At 46.7% G+C, this 22,290-nt stretch overlaps 1 protein-coding gene across 1 annotated transcript in view; it reads left to right on the forward strand.

The window, feature by feature from the left end:
- Positions 1-7,862: 7,862 nt before the first annotated feature.
- The window catches only part of SLC6A17 (solute carrier family 6 member 17), a 116,920-nt gene continuing 102,492 nt past the window's right edge, over positions 7,863-22,290 (forward strand). The window contains exon 1 of the mRNA XM_088457312.1: positions 7,863-7,927. The gene's annotated coding sequence lies outside the window, so the exon portion shown is untranslated. The remainder of the gene's footprint in view (positions 7,928-22,290) is intronic.

Raw genomic sequence — 22,290 nt, forward strand, 5'->3', positions numbered from 1 at the left:
AAATCAAAAAAAGGAGTCACCTCATTTAGTCAGATGCCTCAGCACCTCACCTCATCTGAGTCAGATGCCCTGCCAATGTCAGAAACAGTGGAGCAATTTTCTTCTTCTATGCATGCATCTATGTTGCACTATGGATTTGTCCAAAGTCAGTGCAGTTGTGATTAAGGTGCACGGGACATCATAAATGTTTAGAAAATATATTGGGCGTTCCCAGGCAGTGGCGAAGTCGACACAAGGAGACTGTCTATCTTATCAGCGTGTTATGGGAGTGTCGCAGGCCTGTGACTGATACTGGGTGCATACAGAAACGCAGAACCGTTCACATAGAAGGCTGTAGTCATACGGATAATATGAACCTACCATAGGCCTGGTGCAAGTTCTAATGGTGCGTCCAATGGTGTTTGAGCGTCTAATGCTGGGTACACACTAGTAGATATATAGGCCGATCAATCAGTGTGTACCAGGAATATGTCTGTGAATTATGTCGTTCACAGACATATCGCGTTGGCTGTGTCGCACAGGCGTGTCCCAATATATCTGCAGATATACTGGGGGATCGTGCAGTGTGTACAGGCAGTACACTTCCTGCAGAGGCTGTGGGGAGGGGGGTGTAACACAACCTCCGGCCAGCAGGATCCATGGGGAGATGACAGATGATGGTTGTTCAGTGTGTATGAACAACCATCACATGCAGATATATCTGCAGTTTATTCAATCTGCAGATATATCTGTCAGGTGTGTAGCCAGCATAAGGACACTGAAAGTGGGCTTCTCAGTCCTTGCACATTTATACACAGGGATGTACACTAGGGACTTGTAGTGGTATTAGTATATAGTCGCAGACTTACCACCAGCAAAAACACACACAAGACACTGATGCCCCGTGAAGCTGTTGCTTGTCTACTTTAAAAAATGGCAGAATTTGTTAGAATATCAAATTATTCCTACATCTAGTAATAGTCTAAATTGAGACAGTAAACATTTGCAATAATTATTTTCAAGTGCAGATTGTTTTATGTAAACCTACAAAGAGAAGCCTGCTTTTTACTGTTTCGAAAGGTGGATTAAACCAGACTACAAATTATATGACCATATGAAGTCTGCTTTAAAAAAAATGGCACAATTTGTAGGGTTTCTGCATAAACATAAGTAATATTTGTAGGGTTACTGCATAAACATAAGTAATATTTGTAGGGTTTCTGCATAAACATAAGTAATATTGATGTTAGGATGTGATGAACGCTAATGGCAAGATTTGGCTTAAGCATAGGGGTGAGAAAACCCTCAGCGGCGAATGGGTTATTACAAGGGGACCTCAGACCATTTGAAAATCCCACTGTTTAAATAGAAGTGATACTCTACCACATTCTCATTTGCGTTAAGGGTTCTTTAAGCAGAAAGTAGGGATCCCCCCAGGGACGATGGAATTAGGTGAGCAACAAATTCAAAGAGCAAGAGCTTTGTGTGGGGGTGCCTTTTTTATTTTAAAGAAATGTGCTCTTTACAAGATGCACCACTCTCCCTAGGATCATTGCTACATGAATACACATGTTCTTTATGTAGTATATGATATTATCGGGGTAGGGGTCCCTCTCCTGAGGTAGATGGACGCCTCCTTACACACAGCAGCCAGGAAACAGCACTAGTCGTGGGTTTTCGTGCAAACTGGTCGGCACCAGTTTTTATTGTGTGACACCAATAATCAAACAAACAAAACATAAAAATAAACCCTAGCCCGTCTGGGCTCTAACTAGACAGGTAACTCCCTCTCTACATGTGGCAGGGCCTACTGCCTGACCACAAACATAGTACATACCAATGTCACAGTGTCTCAGAACAAAACCTCAATGTCTGTTCTCCCCAGGGTGTGTGAGACACTGCATCAAAACTCTACACAGCTCTTTTGAACCACTTCCAGGGGTAATCACTTATTAGCCTGGTCTCAGGCTGAAAGGCCCAACACCTGAAGTGGCCCTGTGGATGGAGCCCTCCCTTCTCTCTCACAACCACACCCCCAGGACCCATTATCCGACTTTTACCAAAAGCCGTCACTCAAAACTGCTTGGTAAAACAGACTTTTCCTGGGGGTTTAAAATACATATGTCAGGAATCTGGGACACACATACATGCCATCCCCAACTTCTCCAGTGCCTCTATCACAAGTAGTATTACATTTCCCTGATTATGGCCCTCTCTCTCCTTATACAGTATCTGTCTATTTACTCGGTTTACCCTTACAAGGAATTATTAATATTACACACTTGTAATATAATCTACAGGAGTTTATACTAGATGTATATGTAATATGACTTCTGTATTACCAGAGCTTCAGAATCTGGAATGCTAACACTGCCTGTTTTTTTTTGTTCTGTTTTTTTTTCTTTGCAAATGTGCAATGAAACATTGTGCTTAATATTCATATTGTAATCTCTTTAATCTTCCATATGCAGAAAGCTCTGTGTACTGTAGCTTTTTGCTGAGGATAATCTGCAGAGACGATACTGTATAGATTTACAACTGCTATTTTATAAGGTTTGATGTGTTAAGAAACTACAGAAGCTCACTTATTGACCAGCTGGTGTTTCTCAGACACATGCAGGAGCATCTCAAAGATGCTGATCAGGTTTCCATGGTGACAGATCCTCTGCTCTGGATGCTGGGAGTCAGAAGGGTTGAATTCACAGAGCTATTTATAGCCTGCTATCAGAGCACTTATGGAAATAGGTCTGCAGAGGACACGTGCGGGAGGGCCTTCACATCACTTCCTAGAACATAATAGCCACACCATGTCACATAGGCTTTCACCTGGAAAAGACTAGTAAGATAATAATGTTGAAGAACCTGAACTGATGAATATGGATATTTATTCGGTGCTAATGAACATGTACAAATGACATCCCTCTGTAATTCAACACCTGTAAAAAACACCTAGGCTTGGCTAAACAGTTTAAGGTGCCCAATTATCATTGTATATTTGCATCTTAATCCCCAATACCATCCATTTTCAAGGGTTAACCGCAAATATTAAGTTTCCCCCAGATGTATCACAGAGGAACCGCAGATCTCTCAGAAACCTGCTGTGATCCATCCATTCCCGCCAGCAGTCGCATCCCCCATAGATTTGTATGGGGGATGCGATGCTGCCATATTTACCAATTTCCGGAATGCAAAGCATTCCAGAGATTGGCCCCCACAGCTACTGCCATCTGAAGATGGCGGTAGCTCATCATAGCCTAAGGGCTACACATTGCGGATTCAGCAGGCAGAGGGTTCCCCTGTAACCCTCCCCGGAAATGGGCACTGTGCATGTGCGGTCAGCGGGACCACGCATGCGCAGTAACTTCGGCAGCACTTGAAGCACATCACAGGGACGGGCTCTTTTCGGTGCCCCTTTCCCTGCAAGTGCTCTACAATACATACTGAGGATGGGGAAGCAATCGGGAAGCTGACTGCCTATATACCGGCAGCCGGCTTCCCGACTGTCTTATCCTGGCAAGGGTGAAATGCCGGGTGTCTAGATGTAGACGCCCGCATTTCCCCGACGCCGGGAGACCGGCGACGGCATCACGATCGTAGTGATGCCGGGCGCCGCAAGCGGACAGCCGCGGGGGGGAGGGTTAGAATTAGGGCTCCCGGGGGGGGGACTTAGGGTTAGGCACCCTCCCGGGAGGGTTAGGCTAGGGGGAGGGAGGGTTAGGCACCCCCGTGGGGGACTTAGGGTTAGGCACCTCCCAGGGGGACTTAGGTTTAGATAGCGGGGAAGGGGGTGGTTAGGCTCTTAGAGGGGGGGATTAGGGTTAGGCACTTGGGGGGGAAGTTAGGGTTACGCACCCCTAAGGATGGTTAGGGGGGTTAGGTTAGTGGATACTTACCTATCCATGATCGGGATTTCCAGCGCTGTCGGGCTTCCGCTGCGTCGCACTCTGCTCCTGTCGTGCGGCCATGCGGCCAGCGGTATTTCATACCCTTTCCAGAGGATGTATTCGCACTCTTCAATGGGATCATAGGCACTAATATCACGCCCAGATTTATTGTAAATGCAATTAATTAGAAATGATGAGTGACGGGAAGTCAGCATTTCAGGGCGGTAAGAGGGTTGGTCATAAAAATGCAGGTGTGTCAGACTGTTTAAACACTGTTTCATGGCGTGCATAAATTTGCCACTGTGTCCTTGTTCGCAGCAGGAGAGCCCTCTGTGTGTCTAGAGAAACGCTATGTATGCGGCACCTTAGACTTACCCAGAAGACTGATGGCTGTCTGATCTACGTTCGAGGTTTCCGGTTTTGTGCGTGAACAGCGGATGTGAGATGCTTTCAGTGGGTGTCTCTAAGCACTGGACAACGGAAGAGTCATTAGCATATTTTTGCAATTGCGATCCGTGAGATATCGCAGCTGTAATATCATTTGCGTGCAAATCTGAAGCAGGCCATTTATTTCAGAGCTTGAGACATCTCCCCTGTGATAAACTCCACATAGCCACAATGCTTCCGGTGACCAAGCCAAATGCTTTATTTACTGATTGAGTTTGTCACAAAATTCTGGTCAAAATTATTAAGCTCATCTATATAACATTGAAATTCAGTACCAGCGTGCTGCATATTCTCCTGTTTATCATCACAAAGGTTTGTTAGCAAAATTAATTGGGTAATTTTAAGTACATAAGTTAATTTCTCATGGAGTTATGACCATTATTTTACAGAGTAATGTCATCCAGATCTGTTAAAACTGACGTGATACAGTGGCCCATTTATAATAAGGGGGAGATGCACTAATCCTTGGAAAAATGATGAGTGATAAAAATATCAACCAATCAGCTCCTAACTTTCAGTTTATAGACTGTGGGCCTGATTCAGACCCACTCGCAAGCGGGTTGATGGTCCCCCACTGCGTATGCGCCGCCTCCGGTGTGCGCATGCGTGAGACCCGTCCAACGACGGCTGCTCCGTCGCTATGGGTCTCGCTACAAGACAGGGCGGCTGTCAATGTTGATTGACAGCTCGCCCCGTTTTGTAGGCGGGGAGGGGGGGTGGCTGCACAAACACAGGCGTTCCCTTAGGAACGCCTGGCGTTTGTGGGCGGCCCTACTGACATCTCTAGTGATGTCAGTAGTGGACTTCCTGCTCTATTAGAGCAGGGAGTCCACTCGGGCTTGCGAGAGCTGAGACCCTACCACAGGGTCTCCTCGCAAGCCTGATGGTCGCGATGATCGCGACGGGCTCCTGGCATCTCGCAAAAGCTGTGAGCGGCCTGAAGAAAAAAAAAAACGTCCATAAGACCTGCAAGCTGCCTCCGGCAGCGAGCGGGTCTGAATCAGGCCGTGTTTGAAAAATGACAGGAGCTTATCAGTTGGTACTTTATCACTCTCCACTTCATCATTATCCAAGGCTTAGTGCATCTTCCTTGATATTTGCGGTTTATTCCCTGAAAACACCTGTTTTCAGGGGATGCCCACAAATATTAAGTATCCCCCAGATGTATTATAGATGGATCGCAGCAAATATCTCCAATATCTGATGCTGTCCCTACATTTCTGCCAGATGAAGATGGCATAAGCCACTCTACATTATGAGCTACATATCGTATAACTACCCGGAAGAGGGTTCCATAGAAACTCTCCCCCGGCCAGGGCCGTTTCTAGGGGCGGGCGACTCATGCAATCGCACGGGGTGCTCCGCCCTAGCCCTGTCAGTCAGACTCACACAGATGAATTGCAGAGGCAGCAGTGACCGCTGCCCTGCGCTCGCCGATGCCGCTCCTTTCTCCTGGTCCATCCCCGCCCACCCACTGCATGATGCACCTACGTCGTGATGTCATGACGAGCAGCCTATTTAAGGCACGCCTGGATGATGAGGAGCCCGGATGGGCGCCATTTCGTGAGGAGTCGGAGCAGTGGACTGGACTGGGCGTGGACGTGGGAGCACTGACTGGTCTGGAGATGCCACCTCCCCTTCCTGCAGCCTATACCTAACCCTCGGGGGGGGGGAGCCTAACCCTAACCTCCCCCCGGGGGTGCCTAACCCTCATGTGGGGGGTGCCTAACCCTAAGTCCCCCCCCAGGAGCCCCTAACCCTCCCCCCGCAGCTGTCCGCACCCGGCGCCTGGCCTACCTTCTTTCAGTATGCCGGGCGTCGGGCTCCTGCCGTAGGTATAATCGGGATTTGACAGTCAGGAAACCATCATCTAGCTATTTTGTAATAAATATGTCTGGAGACCTGTCCTCCTCAATATATTCACTTTCCTGCTCTGCACTGCATAAGGGGCACAACTACAGGGGGCACTGCATAAGGGGCACAAATACAGGGGGCACAGCGGCACTATTGCCTGAGAGCCAGTGAGGAGACAGCCTGAGAGCTGGGGGGACAATGCCTGCTTTTATGCTTATGGGGGCAGAGTTGGACTGTTGAGATAACTCTCTGGCTTTTTCAATGTATTTTATGTGGAAGTGGCTTGTTGCAGTGGCTTTTTCAGTATATTGTATGTGGATCTGGCTTGTATTAACAATGTACTGGGCTCACCCCCAGCATGACTAAAAACAGGGGTGTTACACAAGGTCATGCTCCTGCAAATGTCATACCAAAGGCATGCACACAAAAATGGGGCATAGCCTTGTGACAGCTAGGCCATGCCCCATTTTTGAGAGCGTGCCTTTGGCGCACTCATGCTGTCGGCTCTTTAACTTTACTACAGATATCTTTTGACTCTATGCCTTTCACTGGATAGCCACCCGAGGGCTCAGCAGTCACAGCGGCTGACATTCTGTGATCTTTTTATTTGAGACCACACCCCCTTACAGTGAGACCACTCCCCTTAGTGAGGTCATGCCCCTTTCCCGGAGGCGTGTGCGTGCAAAATTAGTAAGTACTGCATCTTAAAGGGGGGGGTGCATTTTGACTGTTCGCACTGGAAGCTGCAGACCCTAGAAACTGCCCTACCCCCGGCAATGGCCCATGCTCATGTGTGGTTTCCTTTGGGAGCCCTTGTCCCTGCGGCTACACTTTAGTACATTAGCATAGGAATCGGAATGGAGGGACAAGGGGGCAGCTCGCCCCCCCAACATTTGATAGGCGCCGCGCCGGACATGGGCAGTCAGGGGCTGTGCTTTACCTTGTGGTGCAGGGGACCGTCCGCGGTTCCATGGATACAGCAGGGTTTCATGACCATGGAGCTCCAGCGCAACAGGTAAGTTGGGGGTGGGGGCGGCGGCAAGGGGAGGAACGATTTTATGTTGCCCCCCCAACATAAAATCCTGCAGCGTTATAATGGGTGCTAATATCGCGGCCATGTGCCCCACAATGTTCTATCACTATATTTGGGTGCATCTCGCCTATTTATTCAAACAAATTGATTTTCAACACATAATAGACTATCCATATATGTAACTGTGTGTGTCCTCACATATAACTGTGTATTGTCACATGTGTATTCTCACATGTAGCTGTGTGTATTTTCGTGTATATATATATTTGTGCGAGTGTGTGTGAGAGAGAGAGGCAGCTATACAGCTTGCGATGGATATCTTCTCATCCCCGTGACTTTCCTCCCCCACCAGCTTCTTTCACACTTTTCCATTCACAAGTGACGGGCAGCAGCATCTCTTGGTGACTCAAGCTTTGCGTCAGCAGCGGCTAGTGCGTGGGGAAGAGCCGGGAGAACAGCTCCTTTCCTCAGGCAGCAGGTAAGACGATCCTCCCCGGGGAATTAGTCACCGTGTGACTTGGGGAGTGGTATCTGCGGGCCCGTATTGGGTTTGGGGGTATGTATACTGTGCCCCCCTGGGTCCTGACGTCACGCCTGCGTGCGCAGCTCTACTTGGCACCCGGGCAATGGACACCAGGTCGCCCTGATCCGTGCGCACAGTTCCCCCTCTGTCTCCTCCTGCATCAGTACCAGCAGCGCCACCGATGTCCCCGCAGCATCACATGCAACGGTAATGTACTTTCCTTCTATCTGTATGCTTTCTCTCCTGGGCAGCGTGAGACGATGTTTCGGTTGCTTGTTATGGGGGTTTGACAGGGTGACATTGGAGGGTGCATATGGGTGTTCTCACCTGCTGGAAAGGTCATGTCACACAGCTGCTATGTACTGGCACCTATCAAGGCAGTGACTGGCTGAGGTACAGGATGGAGTTATAGACCCTCACAGTACTGTCACCTGGAGGCCAGCCGGACACACCTGAGCCCAAGGTGGGGTGCTGACATGGAGCTCAGGCTGCCTATCCTACCGGCATCCTCTTCCCCCATCACCCCCACCCCCAGCCTCCCACTCCTGGACTGCTCATTCCGTGACCTTGACTTCCATTCTGAGATGATCTGAATATTTAATTCCCGCGGCCATGACGTTGTATGCTTGCATTGTTAGCACAATGGCATTAGCACCCTGGAGTTAGCCGAATTAGCTCTCCTTGCCTCAGGAAGGAATTTGTCCATTTGGGGGTGTCGTTTTCTAATCTCGTCTGGACAATGTATTCATTTATGTTTAATGCCAATAAGTGTATTGTTGCTGCAGAACATCCTGACGAACAAACCATGCACGAATGTCGTGAATTCATTACCTACCTTACCTAACGGACTCGGAGCAAGGAAAGCATGACTCTGCTTAACCCTTCAGGAAATTCTGCAGCAGCCAGTGCCCGTCCTATGTGTGGTCATAGTAGTATTCTAGCAAAGAATGCATGTGGCAGGTCACACTGGGCAAAGGTTATAAGGGTGGGCAATAAGTGGCCCTCCAGCTGTTGAACTACAAATCACAACATGCCTTTCAACAGTTTTAGCATGACCAAATAGCAAAGCTGTGTCAGGGCTTGCTGGGATATGTAGTTCTACGACATCCGGGGGGGGCCGTGTGTTGCTTACCCTCCTGGCTAGATGAACGTAAAAGGGTGGCTTCAGCCAAACTGATTGTGAAGACATATATTCGACTCAAAGTATTGGATATCTATAATGGGAAACTGTCTTCATAGTTCTCTCTCCCTCTCTCTCTCTCTCTCTCTCTCTCTCTCTCTCTCTCTCTCTCTCTCTCTCTCTCTCTCTCTCTCTCGTGCCATAAATATTTTTTACCGTGACTTACCTAGCTGCCACATGCTAGTTGCAAAGATGTGTACTGCAGAATCCCTCTAAACAATTCTGTTCACATTTGTTACTAGAACATGTTTTTTGGTTTCTAGAACATGTTGTTTCCTGTCATGTGTGCCTTTTCTGTGCCTTTTCTGTGACTGTATTTTGCTTTCAAATATGAAAATTCTGCCGAGTTACATCTCAGAAGTCATGAACAGAAATATCTGTAAGAGATATTATGAAACATTCTTGCTTGTTCTCTTTGCTGACATATGTCATACCTTTGAATCCAGCATGATGTGTAAGATGCACTAATAAAACCCTGTCCTTAATATGTATAGAGCCATTAGATATTAAATGCTTGTGAAAAATAATTTTGCAATTGAATTATTGCCAAGAAACTTTAATAGGTATACACACGTTTGAGTTACTATGGGGTCCATTTATCAAGAATCACATACTTCAATGCGATCTGGGTGCAATATTAGTGCCCATGATCACATTACATTATGCTATAATGCCGCTGGAATTTATTAAATAGCACACACAGGGACAGGGGCTCAGAAAGGAGCGTGTTCCTTCGATGTGCTCGGAGTGAAGTGACCCCATCATCGGTCTCTTCTCTATTGGGACTGCTGCGCATTCGCGATCTACAGACCACACACGTGTGGTGGCCATTGCGGAGAAACCCTCACCCAGTAATTTTAGTGAAGTGTTTCCCACAGGCAACGGCAGCACAACGCCATCTGGACCCCGCGTAAGCTGGGGGGTCCAGGCTCCGGAATGCTTTGAATTCCGGAGCTTTGTAAATGTGACAGCTTTGCAACCCCAATAGAAGGATGCAAGAATGCGGTCAGACCTCAGAAAATGCAATTTTTGGAGGTTTAACAACATTCCCAATATGCATAAAACTCTGGAAACCAAAACTTTCCGGAGCATGTTCACTGAGGTGGATGCAGTTGCAGCCACTGGTGCGTATGTTTGCGGAGTCGCGGAGCCCATAATATGCAAATGCATATGTTTCAGCCTTACCTTTGTGTACTAGCATGCGCTGGAATGTGCAAGCCCTGAGATGCCCACTTTCAATGCCCGTGCTCGGTGTGACACCGCCAGTGGTTCTGGACAATCTGCATACCGTCGCATTCACCATCAACATTTGCACCAGCCTAGAGCAGGAGCAGTTCCATCCGTCTGAACGATGGCCTCTGTGGCTGCAGTTTCGTGTATGAGATTGCAGCCGCTTTCACTGACACACCCGCGACACTCCCATCACACATCCATGAGATGGCTTTTTCTGCGTTCACTCCATGCCACCTCCCAGTCACTTTCCAGGAATGCCCATGGTTTTACTTCGCCATTTCTAATACCAGCGGATTTGTGCATATACTGAAGGTAACTCATGCGCCATATGTGTTTCAGAATATTTCATGCATGCGCAGTAGCAAATAATTGCTCAGCTGTGTAAACATCGGCAGTTCGTGCAGTTAGCATCCACCTCTGAATCAGGCCCTGCATTATTTTTGAACTAATTTGGCTTTTTCTGGCAGGTCAGCCCGAGAATTGTTTGGTGTGTACACAGACCAGGGCTCAATGGTCTTTCGAAAAACCCTTCAGATCGGCTACTGACATAGCGTGTGTTGCACACCCTATGTCGGTCCTGTCATTTTCGGGATCACTTAGGACAGTTGAGATCGGTCTAGTCTTTAGCATCGTTGGGCATAATTATATAGTGTGTACCTAGCTTAACTGTTGTACAGCCTACATACTGTATGCTGTAACTGACAAGTCAGTCAGTGCTGTAAATGTTAGATGCCTGATACATTGCTCTTTTATTTGAGACAGTTGGTTCTCCTCTCAACCTGCTCTTGACGTACTTTCCCTGTACACAATAAAATGGCATTTTTGGATTGAAGCCGAGAGGAGGTGATTTTTGATGTTTTCACAATACAACATGGATTGTTTTTGTACATATTATCTCATGAATGCATAAAAAGGTATTATGACAAAATGATGAACATTGTTTAAATAAACATTTGCCGAACTTGTATGTAAAATAACTAGGGATGTGCGCCCACCCCCTTGTTTTGGTTTTTGGATCTGTATCTTCTTCAAGGTTTTGGATCTGGATTTGGTTTTGCATACCACCCTCAAGTGTTTTGGTTTTGAATCTGGATTTTTTAAATAAAAAATAGATAAAAAGTTTTAAAAACAGCTAAAATCATGTTATTTATACAATCCAAAACCCGAACCGCAAAAAGATCAGAACCGCGACCCGGATTTACCCGGATCTCCACAGGAGAATAGAACCGCGACTCGGATTTACCCGGATTCACGAAATTCGGGTGGATTCAGGTTTCTGGAGAACCGAACTGCACATCTCTAAAAGTAACTGAGAAAAAAATGGTCAACTGCAATATCAATATCAAAATAACCAAAAGCAGAGAATTGTGGAGAAATCAGGATTTAACCTTGACTCACAGGAACATGCAGATGCAGTAATTAAACCTGCAATATCGATTAGCTGTTTTGGAATTTGTACAAATATGTGTCTGTAGAGGGCAGGCAGAGCACTATCCAATATTAAATAATGGGGCATCAACAGAGCCGGGCAGGTCCGGTACAACTGTGCAGCATTAGGGCCAGCTGGTCCTCTGCCAGGTTGCCTGTCTGGCTGGCTCACGTCCGCTGACAGGACGGGCTCACATCCGCCGGCTGTGCGCTTCCAGGACTTCTGTGGTAGGCTCCGAATAGCGGCCACTTCCGGGTGCCAGAAGGAGCCGCCGGGGACAGCTGCAGCAGTAGCCGGGCGGTGCTAGCGGTAGTTGGACTGTTGGCTGCTATATCCCCCCATCCGGTGAAGTGACCTCAGTGCCGGTAAGTAACTGTGGCTCTTTCTGGGAGGGGGAGGAGGAGTGATTGCTGCCCAACACTGCTGCTGGTGATACCATGTACCATGAAGTCTTCTCTTGATTGTTGACTTTGACACATATACACCTACCTCCTGGAGAGTGTTCTTGATTTGGCCAACTGTTGTGAAGGGGTTTTTCTTCACCAGGGAAATAATTCTTCTGTCATCCACCACAGTTGTTTTCTGTGGTCTTCTGGGTCTTTTGGTGTTGCTGAGCTCTCCGGAGCGTTCTTTCTTTTTAAGAATGTTCCAAACAGTTGATTTGGCCACACCTAATGTTTTTGTTATCTCTCTGATGGGTTTGTTTTGATTTTTCAGCCTAATGATGGCTTGCTTCACTGATAGTGACAGCTCTTTGGATCTCATATTGAGAGTCGACAGCAACTGATTCCAAATGCAAATGTCACACCTAGAATCAACTCCAGACCTTTTACCTGCTTAATTGATAATGAAATAATGAGGGAATAGCCCACACCTGTCCATGAAATAGCTTTTGAGTTGATAGTCCCATTACTTTTGGCCCCTTAAAAAGTGGGAGGCACATATTGAAACTGTTGTAATTCCTACACCGTTCACCTGATTTGGATGTAATTACCCTCAAATTAAATCTGAAAGTCTGCAGTTAAAGCACATCTTTTTTGTTTCAATTCAAAGCCATTGTGGTGGTGAATAGAGGCCAAAATATGAAAATTCTGTCAATGTCCCAATATTTATGGACCTGACTGTATATATATATATATTGTGTATATATACTTGTCCCCTTGTGTGCTCTCTTCGCTCACCACAGAATTATATTCCCCCTCTATGTCCACGTGGATAGTAGGGAATGACGTTGGACAGTAACTGATGACATCGGGGTACATCTACGGAGGAGGATCTATCTGCTACTCTTGTCCCATCTGACCCATTGTCTATCTCCTCCACCCACTCTCCTCTCCCGCCTTATGTAAATGTCCCTCCTTTTCCTTGCTCCTCTATTATCCCCTTCTTACCTCCTCCTCTCCCTTCAATTATATCTCTTCCCTGCCACATCTTTTCCCCCCACTACATACCGCCCTCCTCCCTTACACATTTTCTACCTCCCCCCTACAAATCCCCTTCCTCCACCACACACATGCTCCCTTCTCCCCACTACAAATCCACCTCCTCTCCCATACACATCTACCCTCCTGCCCCATACACATCCACTCTTCGCATTCAGTCCACAAAACTGAACCGAAGGATGGCAAGTCTGTTACTAAGTGACTTATTTATCACAATCCGCATTTTTTGATGTAGTTGTGATAAATATTTTATGCCCAAATAGGCAATGTGTTAATTAATATTTTCATGCAAATTTACTAAAATCTTCTTGTCAGGAGACGGGCTCTGATAAGAGCCTGCCCTGGAATAGAGCTGGAAGCAATGTGATAGCGTAACGCTATCACACTGCTTTCTGGTTCAGGTCCTCAGCACACACTGTGCATGAGCAGCTCTCAAGGGCCAACAGAGAGGGATCCGGAGCACCCCTCTCCAGGAGAATAGTAGCCCATAGGCTTCTATAGGGTAACGCCATCTGGAGATGGCGTTACCCTATCGGGGCCAAGCTCCACAATGTGCTGGTTCAAAAGCCGGGGCCACTTGCTTGTGTTGCCAGCCAGCCCCTGGGCATCAATATTCTAACTGACTGTAATATATGCCAAAAGCTGGAAATGTTGGGATACCAGTGGCAGCTAGGAAATGTATTTGGCTAAATAATGACACACTGATATTCGATTAAGCACAACAGTTTTTAGTTTAGTCTGCATTCCTAATAGCTGCCTAATTTCATCCAGGAGACACTTGTCTTCTCTCATATTTAGCACTGATGCTGGCCACACACATGGCGATCTGCAGACGATCAGCCGATGTGTACGATTTGTGTACGATTTCCCTTGAAACTCTCCCCGGCAGCTCTGCACACAACCTCTACACGATCTGCACACGATGTGGTGTCCAATCTTCATACGATCTCTCCTGCATCAAGACTTTCACAGTGCATCGCCTCCTAGATTTTCAAATCTGCCCTACTGCACGGCAGATCTGATGATGCGATGTGCGACCAGCGGGGACGCGTATCGTGATCTTGAGTGGGGACTCACGATTTACTGAGGATTTGGCCATATTTTACACGATCTGTCGTTCCAATGTGTCGGAATCGGCCAGATCGGGTAAAATATCGCTTTGTGTGTGGCCAGCTTAACACTATGACTGACTGATAGAATAGTATATATATATATTAGGGGTGAGCGGGTTCGGATTTCTGAAATCCGAACCCCCCCGAGCCCCCCCGATCCGAGGCAGATCCGAGTCAGGCTCGACTTTTCCCGCCTGACTCGGATCTGAAATCGAGGCAAAACGTCATCATCCCGCCTTCCGAGTCTCGCGGGTTTTGGAACCTATATAAGGTACCCGCGTCGGCGCCATTTTCTCACTCGGCTGTGGACAGTGAAGAGGGAGGGTGGGAGTTAGGGCTGGCTGGGCTGTGTAGTGTAGTGTAGTGCAGAGTAGTGTTGTGCTGTGCTGTGCTGCGCTGTGCTGCTGTTGTCCACTACTTCAAAGCGATATTTTACCCGATCTGGCCGATTCCGACACATTGGTGCTGGCTGTGTTGTGCTGTGCTGCTGTTGTTAATAGGGGCTGTGTCCACTACTTCAAAGTCCATAGGGGCTGGCTGGACTGTGTTGTGCAGTCAGTTCCCAGTCCTAAAGGGGTGCTGTAGTGTTGTCCAGGGGGTGCTCTGTCCATCAGGGGTGCTCCCCCCAAGTGCTAAAACAATAATATTTTTTGTGTGTTTGTGAATTGTGTGCGCAGTAGCCGCACGTGCATCAACAAAGTAGTGCCAAGCGTGCGCCTGTGTCATAAGTAAAGGGCCGGCTGGCTTGACCGTTAAAGGGTGCTGTAACCCCCAAAGTACACTCCAGTCCAAACCAAAAAAAAAATTATTTTCTGTGTTTGTGAATTGTGTGCGCAGTAGCCGCACGTGCATCAACAAAGTAGTGCCAAGCGTGCGCCTGTGTCATAAGTAAAGGGCCGGCTGGCTTGACCGTTAAAGGGTGCTGTAACCCCCAAAGTACACTCCAGTCCAAACCAAAAAAAATATTATTTTCTGTGTTTGTGAATTGTGTGCGCAGTAGCCGCACGTGCATCAACAAAGTAGTGCCAAGCGTGCGCCTGTGTCATAAGTAAAGGGCCGGCTGGCTTGACCGTTAAAGGGTGCTGTAACCCCCAAAGTACACTCCAGTCCAAACCAAAAAAAAAATTATTTTCTGTGTTTGTGAATTGTGTGCGCAGTAGCCGCACGTGCATCAACAAAGTAGTGCCAAGCGTACGCCTGTCTCATAAGTAAAGGGCCGGCTGGCTTGACCGTTAAAGGGTGCTGTAACCCCCAAAGTACACTCCAGTCCAAACCAAAAAAAAAATTATTTTCTGTGTTTGTGAATTGTGTGCGCAGTAGCCACACGTGCATCAACAAAGTAGTGCCAAGCGTGCGCCTGTGTCATAAGTAAAGGGCCGGCTGGCTTGACCGTTAAAGGGTGCTGTAACCCCCAAAGTACACTCCAGTCCAAACCAAAAAAAAAATTATTTTCTGTGTTTGTGAATTGTGTGCGCAGTAGCCGCACGTGCATCAACAAAGTAGTGCCAAGCGTGCGCCTGTGTCATAAGTAAAGGGCCGGCTGGCTTGACCGTTAAAGGGTGCTGTAACCCCCAAAGTACACTCCAGTCCAAACCAAAAAAATATATATTTTCTGTGTTTGTGAAATGTGTGCGCAGTAGCCACACGTGCATCAACAATGGAGCAGCGCCAAGCGTGCGCCTGTGTCCCATAAGTAAAGAGCCAGCTGGCTCATTTCTTAAAGGCTGGTGTAACCCACAAAGTGCACTACTCTCCAGCAAAAATAAAAAAATATTTTCTGTGTTTAGCCGCACGTATATATCAAATCGATATAACATAAATGGAGGACCAAACTTTCTCCGATAAAAATAAAATAGAGAGAGATCAAAACCACTTCCTCCTAGTGCTGAAGCTGCTGCCACTAGTCATGACATAGACGATAACATGCCATCAACGTCGTCTGCCAAGGCCGATGCCCAATGTCATAATAGAGGGCACATACAATCCCAAATGACAAAGTTCAGGAAAATGACCTTGAAAAAAACATTTAAATCAGCTGAAGAGAAACGTAAACTTGCCAATATGCCATTTACGACACGGAGTGGCAAGGAACGGCTAAGGTCAATCCCTAGTATGTTCATGACTAGTGGTTCAGCTTCACATGACGATGGAAGCCCTCATCCCACTAAAAAAATCAAAAGAGTTAAGCTGGCAAAAGCATAGCGAAGAACTGTGCTTTCTAAGAAGATATCACAAATCCCCAAGGAGAGTCCAAGTGTGGTGGTGGTTGCGATGCCTGACCTTCCCAGCACTGGACGGGAAGAGGTGGCTCTTTCCCCCATTTGCACACCCCCTGCAAGTGCTGAAAGGAGCACCCACAGTCCACTTGCTGATATGCAAATTGAAGATGTCACTGTTGAAGTACAACAGGATGAGGATACTGGTGTAACTGGCGCTGAGGAGGAAGTTGGCGAGGAGGATTCTGATGGTGATGTGGTTTGTTTAAATCAGGCTCCGGGGGAGACAGTTGTTGTCCGTGGGATGAAAAAGCCCATCACGGTCATGCCTGGGCAGAAGACCAAACATTCCACCTCTTTGGTCTGGCAATATTTCTATCCAAATCCGGACAACAACTGTCTTGCCATATGTACCTTATGTAAAGGTGGTATAAGTAGGGGTAGGGACGTTAACCACCTAGGAACATCCTCCCTTATACGGCACCTGCAGCGCGTTCATAATAAGTTACTGTCAAGTTCAGAAACTTTGGCTAAGACCGTAAGCAGTCCAGGGACACCTAAATCCCGTTGTCCTGTTGTATCCAAGCGCCTGCAAACCACACCGTCAACTCCCTCCTCGTCAATTTCCTCCTTAGTCAGGATCGGAAGTAGTCCTGCAGGCCATGTCACTGGCATGACTGACTCTCCTATCCCGGATTCCTCCGGAGGATCCTGCATTGCTACGCCTCCTGCTGCCGCTGCTGCTGTTGCTGCTGCTGGGAGTCGTTCATCGTCCCAGAGAGGAAGTAGGAACACCACTACTTTTACTAAACAATTGACCCTCCAACAGTCCTTAGCGAGGAGGATGAAGTACGACAGCAGTCATCCTGAAGCAAAACGTATAACTGAGGCCTTGACTGCTATGTTGGTGTTAGACGTGCGTCCGGTATCCGCCATTAGTGCAGTGGGATTTAGACAATTGATGGAGGTAGTGTGTCCCCGGTTCCAAATCCCGTCTAGATTCCACTTCACTAGGCAGGCTATACCGAGACTGTACAGAAACGTCAGAAAAAGTGTCCTCAGTGTCCTTAAAAATGCCGTTGTACCCAATGTCCACTTAACCACGGACATGTGGACAAGTGGAACAGGGCAGACTAAGGACTATATGACTGTGACAGCCCACTGGGTAGATGTATCACCTTACGCAGCAACAGCAGCAGCGTTACCAGTCGCAGCATCTCAGAAACGCCAGCTCGTTCCAAGGCAGGCTACGCTGTGTATCACCGGTTTCAGTAAGAGGCACCGCCGACAACCTCTTAGAGAAACTGAAGGAAATCATCGCCCAGTGGCTTACCCCACTTAGACTCTCCTGGGGATTTGTGATATCTGACAACACCACCAATATTGTGCGGGCATTACATCTGGGCAAATTCCAGCATGTCCCATGTTTTGCTCACACGATAAACTTGGTGGTGCAGAATTTTCTGAAAAGTGACAGGGGCGTGCAGGAGACGCTTTGGGTGGCCTGAAAAATTTCTGGCCACTTTCGCCATTTAGCGACTGCGTGCCGAAGACTGGAGCGCCAGCAAACACTCTTGAACCTGCCCTGCCATCACCTGAAGCAAGAGGTTGTGACGCGGTGGAACTCAACCCTCTATATGCTTCAGAGGATGGAGGAGCAGCAAAAGGCCATTCAAGCCTATACATCCACCTATGACATAGGCAAAGGAGGGGGTATGCACCTGACTCAAGCGCAGTGGAGAATGATTTCCGTGTTGTGCAAGGTTCTCCAGCCCTTCGAACTTGCCACACGTGAAGTCAGTTCAGACACTGCCAGCTTGAGTCAGGTCATTCCCCTCATCAGGCTTTTGCAGAAGCAGCTGGAGAAAGTGGAGGAGGAGCTAAGACGGAGCGATTCCGCTCGGCATGTGGGACTTGTGGATGAAGCCCTTCATTCGCTTTGCCAGGATTCCAGGGTGGTCAATCTGTTGAAATCAGACCACTACATTTTGGCCACCGTGCTCGATCCTAGGTTTAAAGCCTATGTGGTGTCTCTCTTTCCGGCCGACACAAGCCTGCAGAGGTGCAAAGACCTGCTGGTGAACACACTGTCAGCTGAAGCGGAACGTGACACGTCAGCAGCTCCTTCTTCATTTTCTCCCGCAACTGGGGCTGCCAGGAAAAAACTTAGGTATCCTAAGCAACCCGCTGGCAGTGATGCAGGGCAGGCAGGACTAAGTTTGGACATCTGGTCCGGACTGAAGGACCTGGCAACAATTTCTGACATGTCTACTGTCACTGCATATGATACTGTCACCATTGACAGAATGGTGGAGGATTACATCGGTGACAGCATCCAAGTAGGCATGTCAGACAGTCCATACCTGTACTGGCAGGAAAAAGAGGCAATTTGGAGGCCCCTGTACAAACTGGCTCTATTTTACCTGAGTTGCCCCCCCTCCAGTGTGTACTCCGAAAGAGTGTTTAGTGCAGCCGGGAACCTTGTCAGCGAAAGGCGTAGGAGGTTGCTTCCACAGAATGTGGAGAAGATGATGTTCATCAAAATGAATTATCAGCTCTTCCAGGGAGACCAGCCTCCAGAAGGTACAGAGGGACCTGTGGTGGTGGATTCAAGTGGGGACGAGTTAATACTTTGTAAGGATGAGGATGTACACACTGAAGAGGGTGAGGAATCGGTGGATGAGGAGGATGAGGATGACATCTTGCCTCCGTAGAGCCAGTTTGTGCAGGGACAGATTAATTGCCAGCTTGTTTTGTGGGGGCCCAAACGAACCAATCATTTCAGCCACAGTCGTGTGGCAGACCCTGGCGCTGAAATGATTGGTTTGTTAAAGTGTGCATGTCCTGTTTATACAACATAAGGGTGGGTGGGAGGGCCCAAGGACAATTCCATCTTGCACCTCTTTTTTTTCTTTGCATTATGTACAGTTTGGGGCCTAGTTTTTCAAACTGCCATCCTGTCTGCAACTGCAGTATCACGCCTAGATGGGTCACGTGTTTGTGCCGCCCACTCGTGTCGCTTAGCATAGTCATCCAGCTACCTCGGTGCAACCTTTTGGACATAAAAACACTATTGTGAGGTGTGAGGTGTTCAGAATAGACTCGAAATGAGTGGAAATTAAGGGGCAGAAAAACCTACAAATTCTGTGATTTTAGCTGTTTTTATGCTTTTTTTCAAAAAAATACAGATCCAAAACACAAAACCCAGAACCCAAAACATGGAAGGGTGGTTTTGGCAAAACCAATCCAGATCCAAAACACGAAGAAAGATCCAGATCCGAAACCAAAACACAAAACACGAAAAGTGGCCGGTGCACACCCCTAATATACATATATATATATATATATATATATATATATATATATATATAAATAAAGAAGTCTAGCCATTTGGCTTCCTGACAAAACGCGTAGACAAATTTCTGGTGTAGGTGGTCCATACCCTCTTGCTGATGGTCTCAACCAGATAAGCTGATTATCCTGCTCTTAGATGTATGTTTTTATTTTTATTTTTATTAAATGTGGTCTCAGATTATTTTAGTCCTTGGTACCTTTGCTTCCATTTTTACCATCAAACCCCTATGAGTGACATGTGGATGACAGGACAAAGCCTTGAAAAGTCGTTTGGTATGCGTACATGCACTTTATTTTTTGTGGTTGTCGTTCAGTCGTCCACTTGAATCGCCCAGTGTGTACGCACATTTATTGTATCTCTTTAAGATGTGCTCTATTTAATAAAATATGTGGAAGCCGATTCATAACCATCAGCTTGTCTCACTTATTTTAATTCGCAGTAGTTATATGAAAACTTCTGCTGGGACAGACTATGCGATATTGGCATGTCCCGGCAAGGAGAAAACAGGGCTGTTTGCAGTCTTTCACAATAGCAAAGGACAGCAACAAAAGTCTGAACGCGGTGCATGCGCAGAGCAGGAACCCGACAAAGAATGTCAAAATTATGGGCTTCATTCACAAATTGCTCCGAGAGGTATGCAGTTGGGTCACTCACAGCTCCTCCCACGGTGGGTGCAGATCACTCCCAGCTCTCCCCATGGCGCACACATCATATGACACATGTGCAGAGGGACTTCTGGGTCATAAACCCGGGAGTCATTCTATCGCAAAGGAAAGCTCTTATCAAGAGAGCTGTCCTTTGCAATTTTACTCGCAAATCTTCATGCATACCGGCGTTTGTAACGTTGGCATGCATGCAATGAGGGGCTGGATTCATCGCATGAAATAAGCAATGCTTGCTGCACCCTGCCCTTTGAGACAAGCTTTGCTTCTCTCAGCTATATAAATAGCGTTTGTGCGCAGCACCCATTGAAATCTATAGGCGCTGCACAAGCAAGAGAAATCAGTGATTTCTATGTACTTTTCTCTATAATAAATATAGAGACACAATAATTCACTATATTTTAGGCTTTCTCCAGCTGAAATGCTGCAGAAAAAACTTTTAAGTTTACTAAATAGACCCCTATGAATGTCAGTTAAAGATGCTTAAACAAAAGGTGGATGGCAGTAAGAGAAGGTTCATGGAGCATCTGATTGCCAGTTAGTCACATAGGGCAGTCAGCAGTGTGATAAGACTTCTTGCTGAGCCTGTGAAGGAGTATACTGAGGGTCTGTTAGGAAGTATACAGAGGGCTGCCTGAGTACTGCAATTTATGACCTACAGGAGAATAGAATCAGTTGAAAGCATTTGAATTATTGGATCTATTTTCAGTTTTGACAATGATACTCAGGACTGGACCAAATATACTGTATACAAAGAGCGTAATTATATAGCCAGCCCAATAAAATTGAGGAAGTTAAGAAAGTGGCAGTTTTTACTGAGCATCCTAGGCCCTAAAACCTCTATTTTAATGCATTAATTGACTCCAATGAAACCTGCTGATAAGTCTTTTAAGGATCTTGTGGACATTTTCCAGAGTCACTTAAATTCAACGCCCATAGCAGTTGCTTAGAGATTCCAGTTGCAGTGACGCTGTCAGAAGCAGGGCAAATCCATAACAAAATATGTGAACGAATTGAGGATATTATCAGAGCACTGCCATTTTGGAGCGGAATTCGCTCAGGTTTCAGGATTGGAGACAATGTAATGGTATAATTGATCACCGAATGGTGAGTGAACAAGAATATATGTTGGACGGTATCCACTTGATAGCCTGGGCCAGTCACAACTGTTGCCACCATACCCCCTGATGGCGACCCCGGTTAAAGAGTCCCATACATCAGATGGCTGTTTCACTGATTCCCCAATTCAACCAGAACCACCGATCCACAGGTCAGAAATTCAAATCGTCATTGATGATCTCCTATCTGTCTGGTAATCAGTGAAATTCTTAATGTTAAAAATCCCCGATTTGATGATCACAATCATATTTTGTTTGTGATTGGCAAATCAGGGAAATCCAATGTGTTAGATTTCACAGATGTCCTGGCCCTGGTATCTGGGGATTAGGGAATTGACCCAATCCATCACTGGTTTTATGAGGGTCAATCCAATTAGGTGCGAGTTGGGTTCTGCGAGACTTACTCATAGCGAACTCACACCGTGAATTTAATTTGTTTTTTTCCATTGTTTTTTTCATCTGAAATTGTGTGTTTTTAGCAGCCCCCTGAGCATGTGAAAGGTAGGGAAAATCTTTATTTCAAGGTAACAATGTCAGGAGACAGTGCAGAACCCCTTGGATACCCCTCCCAATGAATAATTATGCACTTGGAGGGGTTTAAATAGCATAATTTAGCCAATAAACACATCAGTTTTCAGGTAAATATCTCAGTTGCCCCTTTTTTTGCGGTCCAGGTTGTTTTCCCCACTTTTTTATGCACTTGTCCCATTTCGCATTTTGTAAAAAAGTCACGCTAATTGGCATTTCTAATTGTATCTCAAATTTCTCAGTTGTGCGCATTCGTGCAATGTATGTGAGTTTTGTGAAACAAACTCGCTTTTGC

This window comes from Taudactylus pleione, unplaced genomic scaffold (assembly GCF_031769625.1).
Source record: "Taudactylus pleione unplaced genomic scaffold, aTauple2 ptg000755l, whole genome shotgun sequence".
In the NCBI taxonomy this organism is placed as follows: Eukaryota; Metazoa; Chordata; class Amphibia; order Anura; family Myobatrachidae; genus Taudactylus; species Taudactylus pleione.